The sequence below is a fragment of the Camelus dromedarius genome, chromosome 3 (genome assembly GCF_036321535.1).
Source record: "Camelus dromedarius isolate mCamDro1 chromosome 3, mCamDro1.pat, whole genome shotgun sequence".
Taxonomy (NCBI): domain Eukaryota; kingdom Metazoa; phylum Chordata; class Mammalia; order Artiodactyla; family Camelidae; genus Camelus; species Camelus dromedarius.
Window position 1 is genome coordinate 116,890,189 of NC_087438.1, and position 16,577 is coordinate 116,906,765.

A 16,577-nucleotide genomic window follows, 5' to 3' on the forward strand; every position below is an offset into this window, starting at 1 on the left:
CCAAGTGTACGGGTTCATCATAATACAATGTTTAAAAATGATGATAAAAATACAACTAGAAATTTATATTTATGTATGTGTATATATATATGTGTGTGTATATATATATATATATAACCTATAGGTGAAAGAAAATTTTATTTTGAAAATTATAAAATATTTTTAAATGAAAAATACTGATAATACTATACATCAAACTTTCAGGATGCAACCAAATCACTAATTCCAGTGAAATTCGTGTCCCCAGAGCCACATGCTAGTAAAGAATTAAAGTTGAAGACAAGCTAAATATCAGTCACTACACGTGATACAAATACAAAGTAGAATAAACCAAAATAAAAATGAAAGCATACTTAATGAAACAAAAAACGAATATACAGTAATGGGATCAAAGCATCCAAAATGTTGGTACTTTGTGAAACTGGTAAAGCTAGACTGACTAGTCAAAATAAATGAGATCTGTGTTCCAAATTGCTAAGAATCCAAAATGCCTCAAAAAATAGTGTCACAGTCTGAAAAACAAGAAAGGACCAAATAATCTACAAAATCATGCTTTTAAAAATCCACCACAGGTTATGTCACAAGGTAGGAATATAAACTGAATTCCAAAGGGTCCAAATCTCCTTTGAGAAGCCACATAAACTTTTTGACCACTAGTAAATTTTAGAGATTAGAATAAATTAAATAAAATGTTAATGAATTTCTTGAAGACTGAGTAATGGCTAGAATCTTGAGAAAACTTGACATAAGAGGAATCCACACATACTCATAAAAAATGTCCCATTGGCCTCCATCAGGTGCTCATAAGAAACAGCAGGTGTCAGGAAGAAGATGTGTGACATCCTTGGCTGGACAGGCTGACTGCACTTCCCAAGGTTTGAGGGGCAGCAGGAAGACCTGGAGAACCCAGGAGCCTGTAAGCATGCAACAAAGCCTTGCACTGAGTAACAAAAGCAGCAGTCTACCATTGGAATAGGTCAAGGGCACAGAGAGAGACTGTAAGACGGGTCAGCAGGTCTGCTAACAGTTGAGGGTGGAACAGGAATACTCAGGAAACCCTCAGACCTGCCACTCAGAGCAATGCCATGGCGGAGTTCCAATGGAGGAATGGGAAGCTTTCTGTCTGCTTGATGTAGCTGCAGCAACAGCAGAGCCCAGCCAGGTGGGGTACAGCTGCATTGGATCAGTGCCCCCCACAATCATCCTAACTGAAACTTTTCAAACATAAATTATTATCTCAATATCTACTTTTTTACAATGCCAAGCATACAATAAAAATGGAGTCAAGCAGAAAAACAGAACATGTTAAAACTATGAATCATAATGAGATAAAATGAGGAACAGAACCAAAATCAGAGATAGACCAAATGTTGGAACAATCAGACAGGGCAGGGATTTAAAATCGCTATTATTATTATGTTGAAGGATCTAGTGGGAAGGTGAAGAACACACATGAACATATGAGAAATGAAATGGCAACTACTTTTAGAGTTAAACGAAAATCCTATAAAAGTAAAGCACAGTATCAGTGGTTAAGAATTATTTTAATGGAATGAACTAAAACAGATGTGGGCAAATTGGTGGAAAAAATCAGAGAGCCTGAGATAGAGCAATACCAGTTTCCACATGGAAAGCAAAGACAAACAGAAAAAAATGACAACTGAGCATTCAATAGCTGACAACTTCCCACAGGACAGTGTCTAAAGGTTTACTGTAGGTAACTGGAAAAATCAAAATAGAAGAAGTTAAGAAGAAAGGGAAAAATATATTTGAAGGGAAAATGGCCAGGAATTTTCTAAAAGTCATGAAAGGCAAACAAATGTCAGATGAAAAGCTCATTGAACCCCAAGCAAAACAAATAGAAGATAGATATGGCCATGTACCTCACAGACTAGCAATAAAAACCAAGTACAAAGGAAAAACTTGTAGGCAATTAGTGAAAAAATGAAACACTGCATATAGAGCAAGAAAAATTAGGATTGGAAGCAAACATTGCTAGAAATTATAAAAACGAGGAGAAAGTACAACAACATCTCTGCAGAGCTGAAGGAAAAATGTCAACCAGAATTATCTACATAGTAACAATGTTTTTAAAGTGAATGCAAAATAAAGACTTGAAGTATAGCTTTTGAACCCTTGTACCCTGTTGGTGGGAATGTAAAGTACGTAGCCACTATGAAAAACTGTATAGGGGTTGCTCACAAAACTAAAACTACAGCTATCATACAATCCAGCAATTCGATTCCTGTGTTTGTATCTGGAAAATCAAAAACACTAATTTGAAAAGACCCCTGCACCCCAATGTTTGTAGCAACACTATTTACAATAGCCAAGACATGGAAGCAACACAAGTCCGTATCAACACCTGAATTGATAGAGAAGACCTGGTGTATGTACATGTAAATATATACATAAAGTAATATTACTTAGTCCTATAAAAGGCCGAAACTCTGCCATTTGCAGCAATGTGGGTGGGCCTAGAAAATAGTATGCTTAATGAAATAAGTCAGACCGAGAAAGACAAGTACTGTGTGAGATCATTTATCTGCGGGATGTGAAAAATAATACAAATGAGTGTGTATGCAAAACAGAAACAGGCTCACAGATGTAGAAAAAAACTAGTGGTTACCAGTGGGGAGAGGGAAGGGTGGGAGGCAAACTAGGGGTACACCATTAAAAGACACGCACTACAATGTATAAAACAGACATCTAACAAGGAGACATTGCACAGCACAGGGAAGTATAGCCATTATTTTATAATAGCTTTGACTAGAGTATAGTCTGTAAAAATGATGAATTACTATGCTGTACACTTGTAATGAATATAATTTTGTAAATCGACTATACTTAAAATTTTAAAAAAGGAAAAACATGGAGGCAGGGGCTGGGAGGGGGTCAGGTACTGTGAAACTTTAAGGACTAACCACTTACAAGAATATTAAATACATTTTAAAAAGTCAAAAAAAAAAATAAAGCTGACAGACTTTATTGCCATCAGGCTTTCACTTTAAGAACTGCTGCAGGCGGGCGGGGCGTCGGGCTGGGAGCAGGTGGCCGTCTCCACAGCCGGTCCCCCGCCCGGCCGCCTGCTCTCCCGCCCCGACCCGCGCTGCGCCTCCGCCTGCGGCCGCCGGGCTCTCCCCCCCCCCCCCACGCCCCGACCCCCGCGGAGCGCAGCGGGGAGCGGGGAGCGGGGAGCGGGGAGGGTCCCGGCGGCCGGCGGGGCGGCGGCCGTGCCCGCTCGTCGGCCGCGCGCGCTCGGGGGCCGGGCTGGGCGGGGGCGGCGGGCGGTGCGGGGCCCCGCGGGCGCGAGGAGAGGATCCCCGGGAGTGCAGCGTCCCCCTGGGTGCCCGAGGGCTCGCGTGGGGTCCGGGGTGGAGCGGATCCCATCCCCCGACTCGCCTTGACGCGGGCGGAGGGGGACCGGACCCCTCCTACCTGAGTGCGTCTTGTCTTTCTCTATTTGAGTGAAAAACTGCGGTGCAAAATAAAAACGCAGAGCAAGGTGGAAGCTGATTGAAGAAAAAGTCACATCTTAGATTAGCTGTTCAACTGCTGCCTCATACTGGATACAATTTTGGTTTCCTATGAGTACAGACTTTAACACAGAGGTTTTTGGAATTTGACCGTTAAAAGATTGTGAAGTTTAAAAGGCCAAGTTTTGTTACTTTAAAGTATTAGTACATATGATCTTTCATTTTCCTAATAATTGTTGAAACCAGATTGTAGAATAGTGTCATATTTCATGCCATCGTTGCATAATAAAGTGAAGTTTCAATTCAATAGGCGCTAAAATGGAAGGCTTCAGGGTATATTGTGTTTGATACTTTCAAGGTAATACCATTTTACATTCATTTTAATGAAAAATTGTGTCTTTTAAATTCCTTTTTTATTATGTACAGATGTCAGGGTAAGATCTTTAATGCTTTTAGTGTTGGGGAAGTATTTCAGTATACTTGATGTCAGAACTAACTAGTAAAGCATGGATGATTTAAAGAGTGACATTTTAGTATTGAAATTTTAATTACTGTCCTTGCTATTTGAAATCGAATGTGCTTGTGAAGGGGGCCATATCTTTCAGAGTTGTGCTTAGTACCTACCTATAGGCTCTTGAAAATGCAGTAATGAAGTGGTGTGTTTTAATTTGATAGTTTTCATTTTGTGGATTTCATTTTTTATTTGAACATGCTTTTTTCTCTCTAATATGGTACATAAGAGAGAGTATGGATATATTTTGAGATTAGATTATGTTAATAGCAGATACTTTAACCACATATAGTCAGTTTTGGAAGTTGAATATAAAATATAAAACTATAAAAAGTTACTGATTATTAACTATATTTATAAACTATAAAAAGTTACTGATTATTAATATATTTATTGTACATTGGAAGCCTGCGTTTTCTAGTTTATATTTCAGCTATCTAATTGTTACATTTACACTGATTTTAGATTTATGAAATTTTATACCTTAGCACAGTGAAAAATAATATATTTTAGGCAGTTATTGATGTTTTCTTAAACCACTGAAATTTGTTTTGAAACTGTTGCTAAAAATTGTGCTGGTCAATTTCATATCCCATTCGTTCCTTTTCTGTACTTTACATCATTGACAGTATTCTCCAACTGGGGAAGGAGGAGTGCAGAAGCAGTTTTGGACTATGTTTTAAAACTATTTTAAAATTACACTTTCTATTAGCTATAATTTTGTATTGTTTGCTTCTTGGTGGCATGGGAGGGAAGGAGTACCTGTGTAGTTGTGAAATTTAAAATTAGGTGAGCTCGATAGACATACTGTACATGTTTTGTTTTTTAATCGAAAGTAAACATCTATCTTACTGTCAACAATGAACTAATTAACTAGTGTATGTTAAAAATAAAATTTTGAGCTCCCAGTCTGTCCCTTCCCACCCCCCTCCCCCTTGGCAACCACAAGTTTGTATTCTATGTCTATGAGTCTGCTTCTGTCTGTATGTATGTTCATTTTTTTTTTTAGAAGTGACTTTGAACCTCAATAAGCTTGTGAGAGCGTCATTTTGGTGAGCATCAGTGAAATTAAGACAATGATCAAGTAGTTCCACACTGACAGTAAAAAGAAATAAGAGAATCAAGAAAATTGTCCATAAAAAGAAAATCAGTCTATTTCCTGTATCACATGTCAGTCTAGGTTACAGCAGTAAAGGCACATTTTGCAATACCGAAGCCTTGTGACTTTTATGTGATTGACACAAAATATGTATTCATAGCAATCTTACAGCCCTAACCAGCTGATTTAACACATCATGTACCAGAAGTGTTTGATGATGCTTTCTTAAGGCTTTTCATTTTTATAAAGTGAAGCAACCTTGATTGATAGTATGAAGAGGATATAAAAGCTGTAGATGTTGATTTATTTCAACAGCTATACTTAAGCAAGATAATGATTTCTTTTAGATATTCTGCTTTCTGTGCTGTATTAGGTGTCAAACTTAGTTCTTTCAAAGAAATTGTATCCCCAAATCAGGGCTTATATCTGTCATTTCTACATCTGTACTCCCTGAAGATTCTATTTATGTTCATTTTAAATATTTATAGTAGGGTTTAGAAACAGTGTTAAATATATAGAAATGTGTTTTTTTTCCTTTACATAATGAACACACTAAGAACAAGGATAGCACATCTCTCTCTCTCTTTAAATTTGTGTGTGTGTGTATATGAGAGAGAGAGAGAGAGAGACAATTTTGCCATATAAATAAAATTTACCAGTGTTCAAATGAGCTCAAAAGCATTATCTCATTTATTTCTTGTGAATTTTCAACAGTCTTGATAGTGTAAGCCCTTTCAGATAAGAAAACAACAATTATGACATTTTTAAAAAAGTGCATACACCTCAGTTCTCACAAGGCCAACATATAAACCTATATACTCAGGTAACAAATTGTTTTATTTATTTTTTGTTGCTTATTTATTCTGCAATTGAAGCATTATTGATTCAAGTGTTAATTAACTGACACAAAAGATATATTATCACTAAAAATTTAAAGCATAACATTTTACAAATCTGAAATTTTACTGTTTTTGTCACACTCCCTCTTGCATTACCATTTCATTTTCATTCATTCTTGAGTTACTACAAAAGAATCATGGGCATTTTATTTATTTGTAAGATATCTTATCCTACTTAGTTTAAAGAAATTTAGCGATTTTTAAAAAAAGCACTGATAAATTCACACAGAAAAATATTAGAAAACATCCAATGATAGGCTGCCTACGAGTGACTCCACTTAGATTTAGGATGCACACAGACTGAGTGCAGGAATGGAAATAAATGTTTCAAGCAGATGTTAATGTAAAGAAAGCAAGGGTAGCTACACTTATACCAAACAAAACAGACTTTAAGCAAAAGATAGTTAAGAGAAAAAGAAGCATTACATGATAATGAAGGAATCAGTCCATCAAGAATATATTTGTAAAATTGGGTATAGAAAAAATGTATCTCCACATAATAAGGGCCATATATGATAACTATACAGTGGTGGAAGGTTGAAAGCTTTTCTCTAAGATCAGAAGCAAGACAAGGGTGTCCACTCTCAGAACCCTTATTCAATATACTACTGGAAGTTCTAGCCAGAGCAATTAGGCACACACCCAAAAAATTAGAGCCATCCAAATTGGAAAAGAGGTAAAACTCTTTGTAGATGGCATGATCTTTTCTGTGGAAAATCCTAAAGACTTCACCATAAAAAACCTTAGAAATAATAATCCAACTCAATAAAGTTGCAGGACATAAAATCAACTGACAACAAAATAGCAGAAAAAGAAATTAAAGAAGCAATCTCATTTACCATCACACAGAAAAGAATAAAATACCTAGGAATAAACCTACTGAAGCAGGCAAAAGACCTGTACTTGGAAAACTGTAAGGCATTGACAGAGAAATTGAAGACAACACAATCAGACTGGGAGATATTCCATGTTCTGGGATTGGCAGAGTCAATACTGTTAAAATGACCCTGCTACCCAAGGAAACCTACAAATTCAATGCAATCCTTCCTGCTTTGAAGTATATAAATCATGTTAAAAGTACTCCATGTCAGTATTATAAATGAGTACGAATAAAGTACAATATTGCCCAAGGCAATTTACTCCCTCTGAAGAACATTTGTTTCTAAATCTCTTAAATATGGTGTCTGTTATTAGACTTTTATCATTGTTTTAAATTAAATGAAGAAAATTAGAAAAGGCATGGAAAATCTAGAGTGAAGTCATTCTTCTATTTGGAAAAGTGAATCAATCAATCAATTTCCAACAGTCTCAAAAAACTATGAAATAAGTTTGACTGTTTTCCCTTCTAAATCAGCTTTCAGCTGGCAGCTTAAAAGTGCCTTTGCCATGATACTAAAGCCCAGTGATTGTCTCATATATTTTATGTCCTGAATGCCAAATATCATTCAATTTCAGAAATATATTTGGCAGTCATAAAGAGGAGAAATGATTACTTTTACCATTTACAGTAACCTTAAAACTCTTTCCTTTTATTCTTATTAAAAGTTCCAGTGTAAACTTCTTACAACAGTGGTATAACATTAAATAAAACAATTAATTAATTGATTAATTAAACAATTTCAGTTTTACTTTTCAAGATAACATACTTTACACTTTTTTTTTTTTTTTTTTGCTATGGTTAAATTCCACCTTTTCTGAAGAAGGAACAATACCTCAACTCCTTTAGCAATATATCATTTGTTTCCACAGACTTTTCAATTTTCTCACTGGCACTGTTTCTCACAGCACAACCAGACATTTCTGGTAAGGTCGCCATCCCAGGAAACGTACATCCTTAGCAAGCTAAGAGGGACTCAAATACCCATTTGAATCCCTTTTGCTTTTTTAAATAGTTAAAAACTTAGTTAATGTTTAATCATTCATCTGTTTTAATACAAATCAAGTATTATTTTTTAGCATTTTGTTATATTATTTAAAGTCATCTGTGGTTGCATTTTTCTATTATCTAAATATTTAAATGTAGTATTTGTTAAATATATTTCCTATCTGTAAAGTGTATATCCAACTGAATAGTTTCCCTAAAAAAAAGCAATGTTTTTGTATAATCAATCTTTACCACACTGATTCAGTCTTTACATCCAGAAACTTAAATGTTCCACCTGTTTCCCCAAATCAACTATTGAATATTTTTTCTTAAACATAATTCATAAGTCTAGTTTCTTATAAATAATTTCTTATAATATCCTATGAACACTGGTTTTCCCTATATAAACTGCTGTAACTGTTGAGTATTCCTTCTAATAAATAACCATTGGAGTAGAATATGATTTTCCTCAGACTTTGGCTCAAAATATAATAATCAACTCAATGTGTTTACTTATTTTATTTCAAGTCAAGTTAGACATATTGAAGCAGTCTTTCCAAAGCAAATTTTCTAGCCTTAGAAATTTGGTTAAATGATACTATTTACAAACCATTTTTTAAAAAGTTTAGAACATTGATCAGAATATTTTATTACATGAGAAATATTTAAAGAAATCAACCTATGCATTTGATTAGTCATTAAGTAGAAAACAAGTGTAGCTATGCTAGATTAATAGCACTGAACTGCAAAATAAATAAAGCTCTAAAAATAAGCTAATTTGGCATGAGTTGATAATAACCCACTTCACTGATGAACATGAGTTTAAGACATATTTTAACTCTTTGCCCTCATAAAAAAGACCAAATTGAACCAAATTAAAAATAAAGAATTCACCAAGGCAACTTTCCCTTTGGGAGTGATTTTAGGTAACTTTATTTTTCACTCGGGTTTTTCTTATATCTACCTTTTACATCAGTAGTCTTAATGAGGAAATTCAGGGATAATGAGTTGTTCTGGGTCAGTTGTGGTCATTTAAAGTTTAGCTCATTCACCCAGAATGACACCACTGAGTTCCTGTCATCATTACTGAAGTTACAGAAAATGAGTATTAAAAGTACGTGATTGACTTATTAGAATGTTGTGACATAAGACAAGCACATAATTTTTTAAACTGAAATTTACTTTATGTTTCCTGATTTCTATATCACTGATCAAATGGAATGAGTAATTTTACTTTTCTTTGCATGAAAATTTAATGAGGTGATATCACACCGTTTGGGTAAAATTATGTCATTTAACTTTGCACCTCATTTTAAGAGTTCCAGTCATCAACATATTGTCAGAAGGAATTTTTGTGAGTTGAGACAAAACGCTTGCAAAAAGACATCCTAACTTTGTGAAGGACAGCTAGAAAGATTAAACAGAGTTAGCTCTCAGGTGACAACCAGGCTGAGGAAGTTTGGTTATTGACAAAGAATTAGCGAAGGAAATTCCTTTCTCTCTTTTGATAACAGATGCAAGAATAATTAGAAACTGACCCAGACATGTTCATAGTAAACCTATTAAAAATATAACGGCAGCAGCCAGCAAAAAACTGTCACATTTATTCTTTCAATACATACAACATTCTTACAGCGGCCACGCATTTGCCAGCAATTTTCATTCCCTTTCCTGCTCAACCCCTGATTTAGGCCAGAAGAAATTATGAAGAGCTGGGGACAGGAGGTGGGAAATATACTTAATATATTTGAAACATATACAAATATGCTCAGATAGCTACAGCTCTCTTTTCTCTCTCCCTTTGACTCTCAGTCTAAGGAAACAGTCCCTCCTGGTGACAGGGAGACAGTATCAGCGAATCTAAACTTTGAGTGACTATTGTTCATTAGAGCTTCTCTAATCATTTTCAGCTAGTAAATTTATTTTTGTGCTAAAAATAAATCTTGAAATTTCTGTGTACTTATTTCCTGTTGCTGCTATAATAAATTAGTATAACATTAGTAGTTTGAAATATTTATTATTTTATATTTCTGGAGATGAGGCATCTGAAATCCATCCTGCCGGGATCAAGTCAAGGTTTTAGGATGGCTCTCAGGGGAGACTTGTTTTAGTGCCTTTCTGGCATCTTGTGGGTACCCACATCCCTTGGCCAGTGGACTCTCCCTGCATCTTCAGAGAACATCACTCCAATCTCTGCCTGCCACCACATCACTTTCTGTGTCCCTGTCTCCTTCTGGGGCCCCCATATATGGATTCATGTGATTAAATCAAGCCCATCTGGATAATCTAGGATACTCCCCTCCTATCAAGAACCTTGTCTTAACTGTATCTACAAAGTTTCTTTTTCATAAAAGATAACATTCATAGGTTCTTGGGATTAGGACATGCACATACTTCGGGGTGCCATTATTCAACCAACCATACGCTGGATTCCCAGAAACTGCTCAGGAAAGTGATGCCTTCAGTTTATGTGGTATCTACTTCTGATGCTCCTGATCACAGATACTATGGCCTTAACTCCTGTTCATGAGCATCTGGAGGGAAAGGCACTGTCTTGATCTAAAATACAACACAAATGAGATTCATGTCAATCACCACACTTTTAAAAATAGTTTCGCCAGTGATTTCTTTTAAATTTTTAAGAGGCAACTTGTAAATTGTAAAAATTTCTACAAGGGTGATTTTTTTCCTATTCATTTTTCTGTGTCATTATTAATGAAGACATATTGGCACTTTTACTTTCTCTGAGGCATTTCAAGTGTTTATATCTGTTTCTTACAAATATAAGCGTTTCAACCATTCACAGAAATCGCACTAATTTAGAGAAATTAAGCTGTCACTTCTTATAGAGCTGTTTTAATTCACTTTATCATTTGATATAAAAATTCTACTGAAAAAAAGCAAGAGAAATAATAAAATATATGCTTATAACTTCTTCCATTCTTGCTCTTATAATGGTATGATATAAAATCAAGTCAAATTTTAAGTGTGAGAGAAGTTTTTGAATATATTCATGACTTACATCCCTCTTAAATTTCTCCCTATGACAAGACTAGAGCTAGTTGATTAATAATCAGTAGGAAATGTGTGGAGTCACAAAATACTACTCATCACAGACCAGTTTACACCTGCATGGACAAGTGACAGTGACATAAGCACACCTCCTGAGTGTTTTTATTTTTGTCTTGGAACAGCTATTAAGACACCTATACATTTCCTGTACAAAAGCTATTGAGAAACAATAGAAGCTGTGAGGTAACTTCAATTTCCCTTCATCTTTCTAAGCTGGGACTCTGTGTCGCTTTATTACTGCCTGCCGCCTAGCTACAAACGATAATTTTCTCCAGCTCAGAGAAATTGTCTATAATTTGATTAATTATTGCTTCTCCTTCATGTGTTCTTTTTACTCTTTCTAGAGCTGCTATCATTCACGTGTTAGACCAGCTCGATCTATTCTTCCAGATGCTCAGCTTTCTTCATCATGTCATTGCCTAATTTATCCACTAAATTCTTCAACAAATAACTCTTGAGCTCCTACTGTAGATAGTTATTCTTCCAAGTAGGTGCATATTTTGATGAACAAATTCCTTTCTCTCACGTAGTTTATCTTTTAGTGGGAGATGACAGAAAAGAAAAATCAGATATATTTCAAGAGAAACATAAAGCAAATGAAAGTGGACAGGAAGCTCTGGTAGTTGCTTTTCCCTCAAAGTTTGCCAAGGACAACTTCATGGGCAAATTACCACCAGTCTAGCAGAAATTTAGAGTAAGAGTCATGTATACAGCATAGAGGTCAAAGCAGGTCCCCGTTTCTTTATTTTTAACTCCTCTTTAAAATAGTTCTTCCATTGAAACATTCTAGATTGCTGTAACTTGAGTCACTATTTCCCTTTGAATTTTTAAAATTAACTTTAATTCAAAAGTGGTTTGTAGCTGCAGTTTTGCTGTGTACACAAAATGTCTTTGTTCTCCTTTGAACCTCTTTCCATATTTTAACTATAGTTATCTAAGTTGTCCTCTCTTTTCTCCAGAGACTCTAACCCCTTCAAATTGTATCCATTTTATTCTAACCCATTTTTATCCCTTCCATCCTTAAATTCAAAACTGAGTAGATTCTTTGTGGTAAAGGAGACGGAGAATACCTAAGTAGACTGATTCTGACCCACCTTCACTAGTGAAAGTGTACTGATAACGTACCCACTCTCTTCTGCCTATTGTCCCAGTGTTCCTTATACTAACTTACAAATGCTTACCTAGCTGACAAAGTCAGAAAAGTCTGCAGAATTGCTTTGTTGAGAGAGGCTGAGACCTAACTTATTTTAGTCACACAAGGTTTCCACCGACAATTTTGGTCAAAGAAGGCAGTTGCTTTAAATATGAGGAGAGAAGTGAGAAACCCATTTCAGATCATTATTTGCCTAGAATAGCCAATGGATAGTTATATTTTATACAAACTATTATTTTATAATCAACATGAAAATGTTGCAGAAACCTGAATTCTGTTGAGAGACAAAGTGACACTCGGAGGGTTGGAGTACTCGGGTTTATTTCACCTGTGGGCCCAGAGGAGTTAACACTCCAAGCTCTGGACCCCATTTGTAGGTTTACACAGGATTTTATAGGGTTTTAGGTTTTGATTAAGTTTGCACCATGTGCAAATTAGGTGTTAGAAATGGACCAATCTGGAACGAGCTTTTGAGAACCAATGGAATTTTAGGGGTAAGTTTCATTTTCCTAGAAGCAAGCAGATTTACAGAAGCACAAAAGTGGGAAGGCAGTGGCCTTGCCTTGGAGGTCTTGCTGGTCCCTTTGTGGTTTTTTACCCTTAAAAACTATTAGGAAACAGAGAATATTTTCAGGAGACTGGAGGGTAAGTGGGATATAAATGATTATGATGAATAGGTTAAAGGTATCATTTTCAGTGGTAAAAAGGGAGATAATATATGGAAAAGCAGAGAGGAATTGCAAAGATACACATAAAGAAAGAAAAGAAAGATAATGGAAATAAAATATCTCAGTGGAAAAGCTAGGGGAAAAGAAAGAAAACAACTTTATCCTCTCCCCCTGTGTTTGTTTCTCAAGATGATTTCCTATAACTGCCTTAAAAGCATCTCCATTATTGGGCTGCATTTTGTCAGTTAGGCCAATACTTATTGGACAATTGGCTTTACTCTCTTTCTTGGACAGAGTTCCCCAAACTTTGTTCAATTACCAATGAAATACATGCTACTCATTTTAAAGAGAAGTGTCAGGCTATGAGGGGACGCAGCATCCAGAAGTGCAGAATAATGTCATCAATCCCAGAGCAAAATGGCATCACTGGCATTGTGGTAAATCCTTCAGTAATACAGAGATGCCGGCATTAATTGCAGCTGTTTATTTTTTAAGTGTAGAGAACTCATAAAATAAAATAAAAAATCAGTGAATGTAAATATTTAATATATTTCAAATACAAGTTGTTAGAATAGACATTTTTTCAATGTATCTAGGAAATTATAAATTTTATAAAATAAAACAATGTATAATGCCATTGTAAGTGAATGGTAGAAAATTATTGAAGCAATGCATTAAATAATGAAGTAACCATAAAACATAGAACAAAACAAAGAAACTTGAAAATTAAATATTATTTGATTTTTTTAACAAGCTAGCTTCAAAGACAGTATGCATCAAAGACAGTGTCCCTTTTGGCTACTTAGTATATCCTTGCTTAAAAGTTTTCAGCTGCTGAAATAGCTCTTTGAAACTCAATACTATTCCTGGAAATTGAAAGGAGATAGTTGTAAATTAACTCAAAATTGTTTTCTCTGACTCTGTAATCTTGAAATACTCTTATCACTTGTTTGAGGAATTGGAGGAGGTTCTTGGTGTATTTTGGGGTGGGGGGCTGAACTATTCTATTATAAGTAAGTTGTAATTTTTGTCTCAAATAGAGCTTTGTGTTTACTTTTGTCATCTTTGGATTCATCATGTATAAATGAAGATTCCGATGCAGAGTTACTTGTATCAATTTCAACACTGTCATGTTCCATTTCTTAGAAAAAGCCTTTGAAGTAAGTAAAACCATTCTTAAAATAGAAGCTTTGCAATATTGCTGGATGCTCAGTCTGAGACTCTTATGGGCACAGACAAGTGTATAACAATAGATCACTCATTTCATCAGTTTATCTTTTTGGCATAAACTGGACAACTGAGTCACTATCCAGATCTAAAGACACAATGCATCATATTTCATAGGTTCTTCAAACCTTAAAATTAAGTTATCAGAGCAAGTCTCTGTATTTTGGCCATTCAAATGAGCATGATAGACTTTAATCCCAGGAGACAGAAAGTCAATATTAAAAATAATAAAACAGCCATTTCTCTGGCTTACTGTGTCCTTAGACTGTGGCACAGAAAATCATAAATGCATAAAATATAATGATAGACTGTGATAAGGGCTATAAAATTTAAAAAATAAGGACAGGTTAAAGCAGAGAGAGTAGTGGAGAAGAGCTGTTTTAGGAATGTTTATTAAACTCAACAAGAAAGACATCTTTGAGGAGATGGTATTTGAGTAAAATCCTAAATGAAATGAACATTGAGCACCATAATTTCTGGTTAAAATGTGTCATAGATAGAAAACCAACAAATACAGGGATTTGAAGCAGATGCTTAAGGTATTCAAGAAACTTCTTGTGGATCAAAGTGGCAGAAACTCAGTACTCAGAGGCACTGTAGTAGAAGGTAATGGGGGAGGGAAAGGCAGAGACAAAATACAGCCAGCATGATACACATTTAAAGTACTTTAGATTTTATTTAAATGTTACAAGAACCCACTGAGGGAGAGTGGCAGGGGAGTAACATGATTTTAAAACAAATACATTCTCTTGTGTACAAAAGAGATGATAAGGAAGAAAAACATTTCAATTCTGCTTTATCTGTAGCTCTCACCATTCAAATGATGGCAATTCTGCCTTTTAACTGCTCAGCTAAAAACTATAGAATCATTAATTATACTCTTTTAAACTCAAACCAGTATAAGGGAATATCCTATCAAGTCCATCTTAAAAGTCCATCCATAATCTAGCCACTTCTTACATGTCCCCTCTCCCATCCTGCTTCGAATCGCTATCCTCTCCTGTCCAGATCACTGCATTAGCTCTTAACTGAGCTCTTCACATCTATCTGTCCTTCTCTACAGTTGTTCTCCAACATGGCAGCCAAAGCATCCCTTTAAAGTATATGCAAAATAAGTCACCCACTCACCAGCAGCCCTGATGTGCTTCCTATTCACCGTAGGGTAAAAGTCAATGGCCTTAAAATGGCATTCCCGGTCAGCACGTGCCCGCAGCTCCAGTTTCCTGCCCATCCGCACTGCTTCCCCTTGTCTTCCCCTGACCTGCCACACCAGCCTCATGAGTAGGATCTGAGTAGACAGGGACTTGGCATTGGGTTCTCCCTCTGCTGTGAACGCTCGAGATAGCGGCGTGTCCCTTCGCCTCACTCTAACCACTGCCCAGACACTCGCTTTCTCAATGAGACATTCACTCACCATCCTACATACAGTTGAATGGGGAGTCAAAGCAGGGACGGAACGTGGGAGGCTAACGAGATTTCCAGATGAGAAATTTTGGTAGTTTTAACAAGAGAGTCACTTTTATATAAATAAGTGAATAAATGTAAATAGTAAATAGTAAATAGAAAAAGTAAATAAATGAATAAAAATGTTCATACACATGATATATATTTATGGGGAACTTAAAAGATTTACTGATATACCAGAAGCAGGCTAAAAGACAAATGAAAGAAATGATGGATCAAATAAAGAACACTGGCAGAAAAGCAAGTTTAATCCTGGGATTAAAAGTCAACCACAGGGGAGGGTATAGTTCAAGTGGTAGAGTGAATGCTTAACATACACAAGGTCCTGGGTTCAATCCTGAGTACCTCCTCTAAAAATAAATAAATAAACCTAATTACCTCCCTTACCAAAAAAAAAAAAAAAAAAAAAAGCAAAAATCAACCATTTCTTCATAATATATGAAGTTTGAGATGCCACATCAGGTTTGTATGGAAATGGACACCAGTTTACCTGGTTGGATGCAGAATTAAACTGGTTTGGTGTTTTCAGGTCAACAAAACATGAAACAAGGGAGATACAGAATTTGAAACTGAATATACATGTATGCTGAGGGTGATGAGCAGAGAAGAGGAATTTCAACCAGGTAACTAGAGGTACCTGTTGGTGGTAGGAAAACATGACAGAATTTCAATATTAGGATATGTGATTGAGTGAGCTTGAAGTACATGAAGTGATGATCAGAGAGTGGAAACATTTAAATCAAGGTGTTGCAGGGCATGTAATTACAGGTCATGATGAATTAAAAGCCATGACCACGGGAAATGGACCAAGACCAGGAGGAGGAGGGGAAAATATCATAAAATAATTGTCAAAGGATTTAAGCAACCAAGATGGGTGAATTTGCAAGATAGGTACTGATATCATGAAGAATGCTGACAACAGTGTTAGAGAAAGGGACACAAGCCTGGGGATGGACAGGAACTAAGAGGAGAGGAGATGCTTGAAAGGAGCCTTGGGAGAAAGAAAGAGTATGAGGGCGAATGGTCCACGGTATAGCCATTGATGAACATGGACAGGCTTTTGAGGGGGAAGAGGACAAATGGTGTAGATACAGCAACAAATGAATAGAGCCACCCAGGAGGACTACAGGTCCTCAGGTTTCAG